At 39.5% G+C, this 11176-nt stretch overlaps 1 non-coding gene across 1 annotated transcript; it reads left to right on the top strand.

Annotated features, from left to right (window-relative positions):
• Positions 1 to 2991: 2991 nt before the first annotated feature.
• On the top strand, positions 2992 to 3095 carry LOC117025381 (small nucleolar RNA U13). Its single transcript, XR_004423594.1, has one exon. It is a non-coding gene; the product is annotated as a small nucleolar RNA U13 (small nucleolar RNA).
• The last annotated feature ends 8081 nt before the right edge of the window (positions 3096 to 11176 follow it).

Genomic DNA, 11176 nt, shown 5'->3' with positions numbered 1-11176 from the left:
TTGGATTGTGTAATTAGAATACTGGTGGCTTTGACAAGAGCAGAAACCAGATTGCAGGAGGTACAGAATGAATGAATGGCACATGACATCGTCACGTTGAGTACAGGTTACTCTTTTAATAAGTTTGGATAAGAGGAAAGAAGACATGAGACGTTTTCCAGGGGACGTGAGGCCAAAGGTAGATATTTTTTTTTTTCAATGAATGGGAGAGAGACAAATAAGCTTAGAGTCTGAAGGGAACATGCCCCTGCAAGAGGAAAGGATGAAATTTCAAGAGGGAGGATGGCTGTGAGACCGATTTTGGCAAGTACAACTGGGTGGACCCGGAACAAAAGGGGGCACCGCATCTGAAATTGGAGAAAGATAATGAGGAGTGTGGGTGCAGCTCAGTTTATAGGTATGAAGGAGGCAACAAATTAAGGGAGTTCATGCTCAACTGCCTATGTAGCAGGATAATTTATTGAGATTACTTTTTTATATTGCTCTTATTACTGTATTAGTCTCCAACAAACGAACAAGGAGGACTTTATGTTGTTTTCCTGGCCTTATCTTGAAGGGCTGGAATGACTTTCATGCTTCTGGGGCAGAAAACAAGTTTCTGGGATACATGATGGCTCCTCCCTCGCAGGCTTTTCTTAGAAGTGGTGTTTTAATTGGGATTCTATAAATGGTCATTAAACTGCCTTCTGTGCATCTGTGTTCATACCTGAGGAAGTAAAGGTAGAGCTGGTATAGAGGTTGAAGAAGGTGAGTGACAAGACACGGGCGTAGCTTTTCTGGAATAGAAAGAGGTACCAGTGGTAGTACGTTGTACAAGTGACTAAAAGCTAGGCCCTTCCTTGAGCAGTTCCTTGAAGACGTCCAGATCTCTGATCAGGTGGCAAATGGTTGTGAGGGGTCCTGAGTTTCCCAGTCATGAAAACCTGGTCGCCTTGCCTGAGTTGGTCAAGGCATGGAGTGGGGTGGATGGGTTTGGGGAATGGAGCCTCCAGCCTTAGGATATATTAGGTTGGTGCAAAAGTAATTGTGGTTTTTGCAATTATTTTTAACATTTTAAACCACAATTACTTTTGCACCAACCTAATACCATGCTGGCCCAGACAGTAAACAACTAAGCTGCTAACTGTGGTAGGCTAGAGAAGGGAAGGTTCTCATTCTCTGGACTGAGCAATTCTCCAGGGGTGTCTGACAGCCCCCGGAGAAAAGGGGCTCCCATGATGACTGCTACTGAGCATTGCCACTCTGGAGAGAGAACTTTGGACTTTATTTACTTTTTCTAAGTAAGATATGACATTTCTCTCTCTTGAGTCTCATGGAGAAACTTCATCGCCAATAGAGCTCAATTTTGACAAAGCAGATAGAAAGTTGGCTAATAATAATTAGGAGAGTATGGAATAGACGTTGAATTGAGGGTTTGAGACATATAAAATCATATTTTAAACAGGGAATCTTTAGACTCTTGGAATCAAAGCATGTTGATATTGGAAGGGACCTCCTGAACCCTCTATTCTAGGTTCCCTCTGAATCGCTTCCATACATATATGTTACAGATGAGAATAAATAAAGCTCAGAGAAGCTAACGGACATGCCTAACAACCCCATAGAGCAAAGCTTCAGGTTGTTTGCTCTCATGCTACATCTCAGTTAAAGCAGCTGCGCTTCCCAGTACCCACCTGGGGAGACCTCTGTGCTGGGCACGCCCGCTCACCCAAAGCTGGGCAACTGAGAAGCTGCCCTGATTTCAGGTCTCACCACAAAAGGTGAGAGCAGCTTGGGCAGTCCAGCTTCCTTCCCACAGCTGACCTCCAGTTGCAGGACAAAGGGACCTCAGCTTTGGACCTGGTCCCTGGCCGCACCTGACGTAGGGAGGCTGCCTCAGGGCCACAGCCAGGCAGCTGCTGGCCTCAGGTGCTGCAGCACAGGGAGGGAAGGCATTGCAAAGTCACAGCTGAGAAAGCCCTTGGGCTCCTCTCACCCACTTCACTTACACAGAAGGGAACTGAGGTCTCTAAGCAGCTGAGGGGGGAGGGGTGCCCAGACACCTAGGGAGTCTCAATCAACAGGAGGAGCCTGCTCACTCTGGTTTTCCTTCTTCCAAACTTCTTTTCCAAACACACAGCTTCTCCTCTGACTGCAGAAAACAGCAAAAGACTCCCTGTATTAAAATCCCCACCAAGAACACCATGTACAGGTCACTCTAACTTGCGCACACACTGAGTCCTGGAAAAGCTGACAGAGGCAAAGAAGCCCTGCTAGCCTGCCTCCCCTTAACTGGGTCACCCCTTCAGGCTGAAGAAGGAGGAAAAGCAGCACTCCGCACTGAGCTGATGGGATCCTCATGGAATAAGGGAATGGCAAGGAGAGAAGCTATAAAAAGACTAGGGCTTCCCCTTTAAAACTGGCGGCCCCACGCCCCAGGTCCTTCAGGAAAGAAAGGCCAAACAACAAGGACCAAAGCCGAAATCCACACCACGAGTGCTGGTGGCCAAAAGGAAACCATGTGGCTGACCCTAAAGGCACAGATGAGTATGGACCAAGCCAGGAGACCAAGCTAGATGCGGAAGGAGAAAACAGGCTGGACAGAGCCAGCCAAGGCCCACATCGGTTTGCTGTGTGAACGGACAATTTTCTTGATTATGCGCTCCCTGATGTGAACCGGGCAATAAAAGCCCCCCTGCACACGGCATTCCTAGAGTTCTGTGTCCTTGCTCTGTTCCCCAAGCAGGCACCTACACCTCAGTGTCTGAGATCTCCTGGACCGTGCATCTCAAAGGAGGAGAAGGTAAACACACTCTGTACGCAAAATGACTTTAAGGGCACACAGTCATTTTCATTTTAATAGTTATATGTTTATTTTTTTACAGTCACTCACTAGTTATAATAAGCAATACTAGTTTTCCATTTATAATGAAAAAGACTTACTTGAGTTAAAAAAAAAAAAAAGGTCAGAGTCAATTTAAAGAAAATTGTCCTGACAAAAATAATGAAGGGATCCTTTTGTAGTTCATAAGTGTGCTGATTGGGTGTTCACGCTTTTGCGTGAGATGTGCGTCCCACAAACCTTGTTATGACATCGGCACATTACCCATCTGACGAAAAAAAAATAATAAAAAATAAAAAAAATAAAAATAATGAAGGTGATATGTAACAGCCCGAAATCTGGGAAACACTACCCAGGATCTTCCCAACCAAGGAGCAATGTCAGCTGCGGTCAGCTGTGTCTCACTGCGAGAACAAAAAAGGCAGGGCTTGCAGCTTCATGTTATAATAAATGGTGTGAATTTTGCCACCCTGGGTGGATAACCTGGAGGTTGGTTTTGGTTTTGGTTTGTTTGTGGGGGACTCTTTATTAATCTCTTGTTTAAACTTTCTAGATAGGTGTATTCTATTTTCTCATTTTACAGTTGGGGGAATCTGGGGTCTCCTGTATCCCAAATTACTTCCAGGACCAGGAGTGAAGAAAGCTGTGAAGGGTTTCTGGTTCCTAATAAACACTCCTATAGAACAAAGAGCGAAGTATAAGGAGTGACTCTGGTTTCTTCTTCCAATGACATGTTGCATGTCCAATAGGAGGGCACATTCATTTTCATATGTGATGTAAGACATTCTTTGGCCCATGAATGACTGATTATACTCCCATCTTTCCTTTTCATTTCTTCATCATTTAAAGCTGAAAATGCAAAACCAGTTAAACCAGGATCTAATCCATTGTACTCTCTACACTTGAAAAGCCTTCCACATCCATGGTATTTCTGTCTGTAAACCCACCAGGCAGAAATAGCAATTTGGTTCTGTGCCAGGATGAAGGCAAAATTCAGTAAATATTTGATGTCGTCAATAAAATAATTTCCTTCAACTCTGACCTTTGTTTCAGCTGGTTTCTTTCAGAAGAAGATAAATAAAAGCAAAAAGAGTCAGAACTATTTTCGTGCTGGTGAATATATAAAAATAAGGAGAATAAGCTGCAACAGAACACAAGCTGATTGATCCAACTGAAAAATAAAACCATGAATGATTTGATATTTTGTCAAAAAAATCTAAATTTTTTTCAACAAATTGACCAAGTTTTTTAATGTTTTTGGTATAGTCTCTTCCTGCATCTCCTGGTTGTATGTTTTAGAAGTGGGGGATCCCACAAAACTCTTCTGTCAACCCCTCCCTCCTCCTGTAGTTTGGTTTTATAGAGTTCTGCATGTAAGGAAGGGAATGAGAATGAGGCATACACCTGACACTCAAAGAAAGAGAACTAAAAGTGGAGATACTAGAACTGAGTTTGAGCCACTCTCCAATTTATGACTGAAAGTGTACATTCTGGGGCAAGTCACTATATCTGCCTGGTCCTTATTTACAGCTTTCCCACATGTAAATAAGGTGGTAGGATTCCTGAGTCATGGATTCTTAATTCGGTGTCCACCAATTCTGTAAGAGCTACATAACTTCTAAAATCAAACTTAAGATGTGGCGATTATGTCATTTCATTTTTCTGGGTAGAGAATCCATAATTTTCATCCGATTTGCAAGTGTCAACCACCATGCCCTAGATGACTTTAAGATCTCTTTCTGATCTCATATTTAATTTTTGTAATAGGCAGAGAGTTGTAGGGTAGTAAAAGTAGATAAGTGACAGAAGACAGACATGTTTTCTGTCACTTATCCTTCTACCAATGCTGAGCATCGCCGGGTTTTTCACCTTTTCCCAAAGTCACTCCGTGGTCCACACACTGGTAAGTAAAGGGCTACATCTTCGGAAGAAGGGAATCCTGTGTGCAGAATACAAGGCATACCACGTTTGCTGTTATTAAATCATAAAAGAATTTTTGGACGTTCCCAAATGAGATTTGTACAACTCCTACCACATATTCTCTCCATTCACTTTGACTGAAAAGAGAATCCTTCATGACAGTTAATAAATGAAGATGCAGAATAGCTGAAGCCATACAGTGATTGTTAGAAGCTTCTTAAAAGCATGGTTTTGATTGCCTTCTGAAAGTACAGAGGCTAATAAACTGAATAGGAAATGAAGAGAACAGGGGTGAGAAGAAGCAATAATAAAATGATGAGCTATTGAAGAGATACAACAATTTAAAATCCCAAATTAGCACATTTGTCTATAAGTGAAGCCCCTGGAGATATTCTCTCTGTACTTACTGAGCTAAGTGAGAGGGACAAGCTGGTACTAACCCTCCCCCCACTTCCTTGTAGGCACAGAGATGAGGATGGAGGAGGCTGGGAAAGCTCCGCCTTCTGTCCTCTTCTGAAAGCCCAGCTAACGCTTACCAGACAGAGGGAGAAAAGATGTCTTAGGTTGATCATATAAAGCTACCATCTTTATAAATAAAAAATGGCCAAATATTGGCGATGTCATATGGTTCAACATAGTATTATACGGAATACCTCCAAAGCAGGACATTCTAGCCATTTTGGTGTTAACAAGGTGTTCCTGACTCATCTTTCTTTGGTAGATATAGTTAAGACTCTGAAGAAAAAGACAAGAGATGGGTAATTCACTATGAAATCAAGTTGGCCCAGTCTTTATGGTTATAATAAGGTTTTTAAAAGAAAGAAATGTTAAAATTTCAAGACATCTCTTACGCCAACCCTGAAAATAGAGTTATGCTTTTTACAGAAATCAAGTTAACAAATCTCTGTTCAGAGGCTATTTTGCACAAAGCAGAGGTTGCTGGGTATAAGAACATTTGCAGGGTTTCTTGGGATTAATTTTTAAAGGAAGGAAGAAATCCTTCAATAAATGCGGACTAGCTAATAACCTCAGAACTTATTTACTAACAAAGAAAGCTTCTGGATCAGCCTCATCTCTGAAATTGTTAGAGCTTTTTGTTTTTTAAATCCTTGGTGGAAATAATTACGGTATTCAACAGTCTCGATGTGCCATAATTTAACCAAAGTCCAATTGCTGGTATAAAGATTTCTAATCTTTTAATAGTATCAGTTTTTCTATAATTAATAATATTCAATATTAAAACTAGTAGGATTTGGCATAAGATTATTTTATGCAAAGGAAGTTTGACAGCTATGGAAATTTAAATGTTAAAGTTTAAAGTTTCCTATGAGTTTAGGAAGGATAGAAGAAGCACTCAGCCAGGCTGCTCAGCCTCTCTACAAGCGTAGTGTCTATTGGTTCCTTGTGAGATTAGGGGAGGTGTTCATCTCCTACAAATCCCAGGGGAAATCTGATTCAATTAGCCTTATAATCTTTTTTATTTAAATTGTTTTGTTACTCAAAGTCCCTGGGTTTTCCACAGAGAATTTATTAATGTAAAAGGTAATGTTTCAAACAGCAAAATTTACAACATTGGGTGGGTTTTGCCCTAGTTCTATTGAGACATAATTGACACATAATATTGTATGTGTCCAAGGTGTACAACATAATGATTTGATATATGTCTATGTTGCAAAATGATCACTACAGTAAGTTTCGTTGACATCCACCACTTCATATAGTTATAATTTTTTTCAGGTGGTGAGAACTTTCAAGACTTACTCTCTTAGCAGCTTTCAAATACACAGTGCAATATTGTTTATTACGGTCACCACGCTGTGCATTACATGCCGAGGTCTTATTTATCTTGTAACTCGAAATTTGTGCCTTTTGACTTCCTCCCTCCCATCCTTCTCCCCATCCCCTGTCCCCTCACCCTGGGCCTCTGCCTCTGGCAAACACCAATCTGTTCTATTTATCTATGAATTCTGGTTTTTTTAAGCTTCAATATATAAATGAGATCACACAATATTTGTCTTTCCCGGACATATTTCACTCAGCATAATGCACGCAAGGTCCACCCATGTTTTCACAAATGGCAGGGTTTTCTTCTTTTTTTTAATGGTTTAATAATATATGCTATATATTATATATAGCACTATATTATTATATGTGTATAGCAATATGTACCACATTTTCCTTATCTATCCGTTTGTTAAAGAACACTTAGGTTGTTTCCATGCCTTGGCTTTTTTAAACAATGCTGCAATGAACATAAGGGTGCAGCTATCTTTTTGAGATAGTGGTTTTATTTCCTTTGGATATATACCCAGAAGTGAGGTTGCTGGATCATATGGCAATTCTATTTTTAATTTTTTGAGGAACCTCTATATTATTTTCTCTATATATATTTTCTCTATATTATTTTCTCTATATATATCTATATATTTTTTGAGGAACCTCTATATTATTTTCCTCTATATTATTTTCCAGGAACCTCTATATTATTTCCAGAAAATAATATAGAGGTTCCTCAAAAAATTGGCTGCACCAATTTACATTCCCACCCACAGAGAACAAGGGTTCCCTTTTCTCCACATCCTCACCAGAATTCGTTATCTGTCTTTTTGATGATAGTTATCCTAACAGGTGTGAAGTGGTGTCTCATTATGGTTTTGATTTGCATTTCTTTGATGATTAGTGATGTTGAACACCTTATCACGTACCTGTCGACCATCTGTATATATCTTTGAAAAATATGTCTATTCAGTTCCTCTGATCATTTTTTAATTGGATTGTTTGTTTTTTTTGCTATTGAATTGTATGAGTTCATTATACATTTATACATTTTATTTATGTGTTTTGGATATGAACCCCTTATCAGATATATGATTTGCAAATATTTTCTCCCATTCTGTAGGTGGCCTTTTCATTTTGTTGATGGTTTCCTTTGCTATGCAAAAGCTTTTTCATTTGATGTAGTTGAAATGGTTAGATCTTGACAGTAACCACTGCAGCTATGTTAGAAGCAGAAAATTCTAGGAGCATAACAAATAGACCTTAACTTAATCGTGTTAGCATTACTGGTTATTAGGGCCTTCTTTAGGGCCTCCTAAAGAAAGACAACAGTTCAATAAAGATAGGCTTTGGCTTTGTAATTTCTAGCTGCAGCTCCCCCAGGGAAACTGAGCAGCAGAGCCTATGTTCTAGAGGGGTCTAGAAGAGTCACCAGTAAAATTTACAAGCTCTGTCAGCAGGAGCAGGGCTCTTGTTGGTTGACATTCCAGGGAAGGCCCATCTGTTTGTTCATCCTTTTCCTAAGAAAGCCAGAAAGGGACTACTTCAGTTTGTTAATAAGTTGAAGTTCTAAGAAGAAGGTTTGTGGTTGAATCAAAATATTAAAACAGATAATATGCAGATATGCATACAATTTTAAAATTCACCACTTTCACCAAGCTAAAAACACACATGTTCTGACATTGTTTTCTGAGGATTTCTCCCCCTAGTGCAATAATGAGGCCAGTTTTACCCCCACATATACAAGTGAGTTCAGGGACAATCCATAGTCTCCATTGGACCCTCAGTTATTATCAGTGAATCCACAGGTATGCATAATAATAATGGAAATAGTATATAGTAAATAGTAATAATAATAAACTTGTATAATAATTACAAGTCCAGCTAAAATTCTGTACCAAGAAAGAATATTTAAGATATGATTCTTGTCATGTGTGTTGGAGAAAAAGAACTCACAAAATTATTTTGAAAGTTACCAAATAAAATACAGATACGATGTTTAGCAATAATTTCGAAGATGTATAATATTAATAATAAATATCATAGGGGGGGAAAGAAAGAAGATTCAGATGGGAACAGTAGGGCTTGAGGAAGCATTGAGAAGGCAGAGCTTTAATTGATGTCTTCTTGTTTTGTTTCATTTTTCCGTGGTGAGAGAGGAAATGTAGAGGGTACCAAGTGGAGAGCCAGGACAAGCAAAAATAAAGAAACAGGAAATAGCATGTTTGGGAATTAGTAAATGTAGAACAGTTTTCTATCTACATGCTAGAATAAAAGGACATATTTGGGGGTGGAGGGAGTAGGAAAAATCTAACTGTAATCTTAAATTCAGATGGTTTGAAACTCCGTTGGAGGTGATGTAACTTGTTTTCCAGCAGGGGTTAGTGAGAAAGACCCATTATTTGTTAACTTTCTCTCCATTAAGATAATTGGCCTAGAAATCTACCTTGGTTTCTGATGCTCTGAAAAAAGAAGGTACACAAATGTCCAGAAGGGAAATCTGGTAGCAAATGCAGACTCAATTTTATCAAATAGCTAGCTCACATCTAAAAAAAAACAAAGAAAAGAAGAAGAAACGATTGCTAAATTCACTCGTGTTTCTAACCTGCAAGGACAAATGGAAAGATAATGCCATTCAGCACATTAAAAGACTCATCCAGGCTTTCTGGGCTACTCCCATGGTCTGGGAGCTTGGTAAGTAGCCTGACAGAGCTGATGGATGCTTTGAGTTTTTAACGTTTTTCAGAAAAGCAGTTAGAAATAGCAACTAGGGTTACATGAATAAATCTTTCATAGTCAAAGAAAAGGCCCAGGGAAGCCCAACAGCACAAGAATGAAAGACAGGAAAAGAACAGACAATTAGGCCATTTTAACTAAAGCCATTCATTTCTTCATTTCTGAACCAGTTGAGTTGCTGTTAGATATCTGGGCTAATTAGCGTCCTCTGGTGAAGGCAGCAGGATGGCAGTAAAGCAGAATAATGATCTCCATAACTAAGATTTGTATAACACTATATAAATTGTAAAACATTTTTGAACAGATGATGTGATTTAAAACTCTCAAGAATCAGTGTGATGGACAGGAGGGGTCTGATCCTCGCTGTAGAGATACAGAAGCCCTCCATGCATCCTTAAGTAACCGCCTTTACTTATATCCAGAGTGAGTTGTTGACTCTGTCTTCTGACTTCTAGTTCAATGGTCTTTGGGTCACAAAATTGTTTCCTCTACCTGAGAGGCACAAAGCAGTTAAAATGATTTATGTAAAGAAAACCTTCTCATTTCTTTTGGCTAATCCAAGATGTCTCTGAATTTCTTAAAAAATTCATTATAGATTCTCAAAAATATATTTCCAGCCCAATAGCCCACTGAGTTCACGCCAGAAGGTGGTGGTCACCCTGCTTTTCTCAAGGAAGAAAATGAATGCACTGAGGTACCATTTGTATATAATGAATTAACCCCTCTCCTATGCAAAGAATGGCACTGGTTAGCTACCGTGCGGAAGTACAGGGAAAAAAGCTACTCAAATAATTGCCTGTGTTCTATGGTTTGGATGGGGATCCTGGCGGTAACATTTATATTTGCAGAAGGAGTCTGTTGGTGACAGGAAGACGGTACCACACTTCTCCCTGCCTACGCCCTATAGAGGCTTAAACAATAAAGGTGATGAGAATGATAACAACTGTCATTTATGGGGAATTTACTACATGCCAAATGTGTGCTTTACACACATTACCTGATTTAATCTTCACAACAAATTTGGGAGGCAAGTATTATTACTGCCATTTTACAGATGGTAAAGCTGAGGCTCAGAAAAGCCAATTAACCTTGTCCAAAGTCACATGTGGAATAAGGGGCAGAACTGAAATTTAAGCTGAGACCAGTCTCACTCCAAAGCCATCCCCTCACCCATTACACTATCTCACCACGGTGGGTACACTATACTATAGTCTTTGTTGCACAGGGTGACTGCTTCTCGTCCACCTCCTCCTCAACTTTTTTGGAGAAAGAGGAGGCTTTAAAGCAGGCTCAAAAGAACAATGGTTGGGCAACAAATTGGCCCCTGATATTTGAATCAATGTGGAAACCTAAAATAAGTATAATATCATGAATTACATATAAATGGAACTTGAAGGAATCACAAGCAATCGTGCACTCCCTCATTCATTCAAAGAATAGTCACTGGGAATCTACTATGTGCTAGAAAATGTTCTAGATGCTAAAGATGAAAAAAACTAAAAGTCATACTTCCTGCTTTTGAGGAACTTACATTTTAAAAGGAAATATAAGGATATAAACCATTGCAATACTGTTAATAAGTATGATTATGAGGTATGTGCACATTAAAAAGGAGGCACAAAAAAGAGAACAATCAACTCTCTGTTTGGGATCCCAGGATGTCTTTCTAGAAAAAGACGCTTGAACTGAGTCTTGAAGCATGAGTAGGAGTTTGACAGATAAAATTATATGGGAATGACACTCCAAGAGAGAAGAAGAGAACGTTCAAAGGGATGGGATATAAAATTACATGGGAAGTTTGGAGACCTGTGAATAATTCAGCGTTTTTAAAGTGTAGGATGAGAGAATGGGTAGTAGAGATGTAAGACTAGTGAGGCTGGTCGTGGGGGGTCTTGTAAGTCATTCAGTGGGAGTTGAGATGCC

Source organism: Rhinolophus ferrumequinum, chromosome 7 (genome assembly GCF_004115265.2).
Source record: "Rhinolophus ferrumequinum isolate MPI-CBG mRhiFer1 chromosome 7, mRhiFer1_v1.p, whole genome shotgun sequence".
NCBI classification, from domain to species: domain Eukaryota; kingdom Metazoa; phylum Chordata; class Mammalia; order Chiroptera; family Rhinolophidae; genus Rhinolophus; species Rhinolophus ferrumequinum.
Note: the sequence above shows the minus strand (reverse complement) of the source record. Positions and strands in the feature narration are given on the sequence as shown.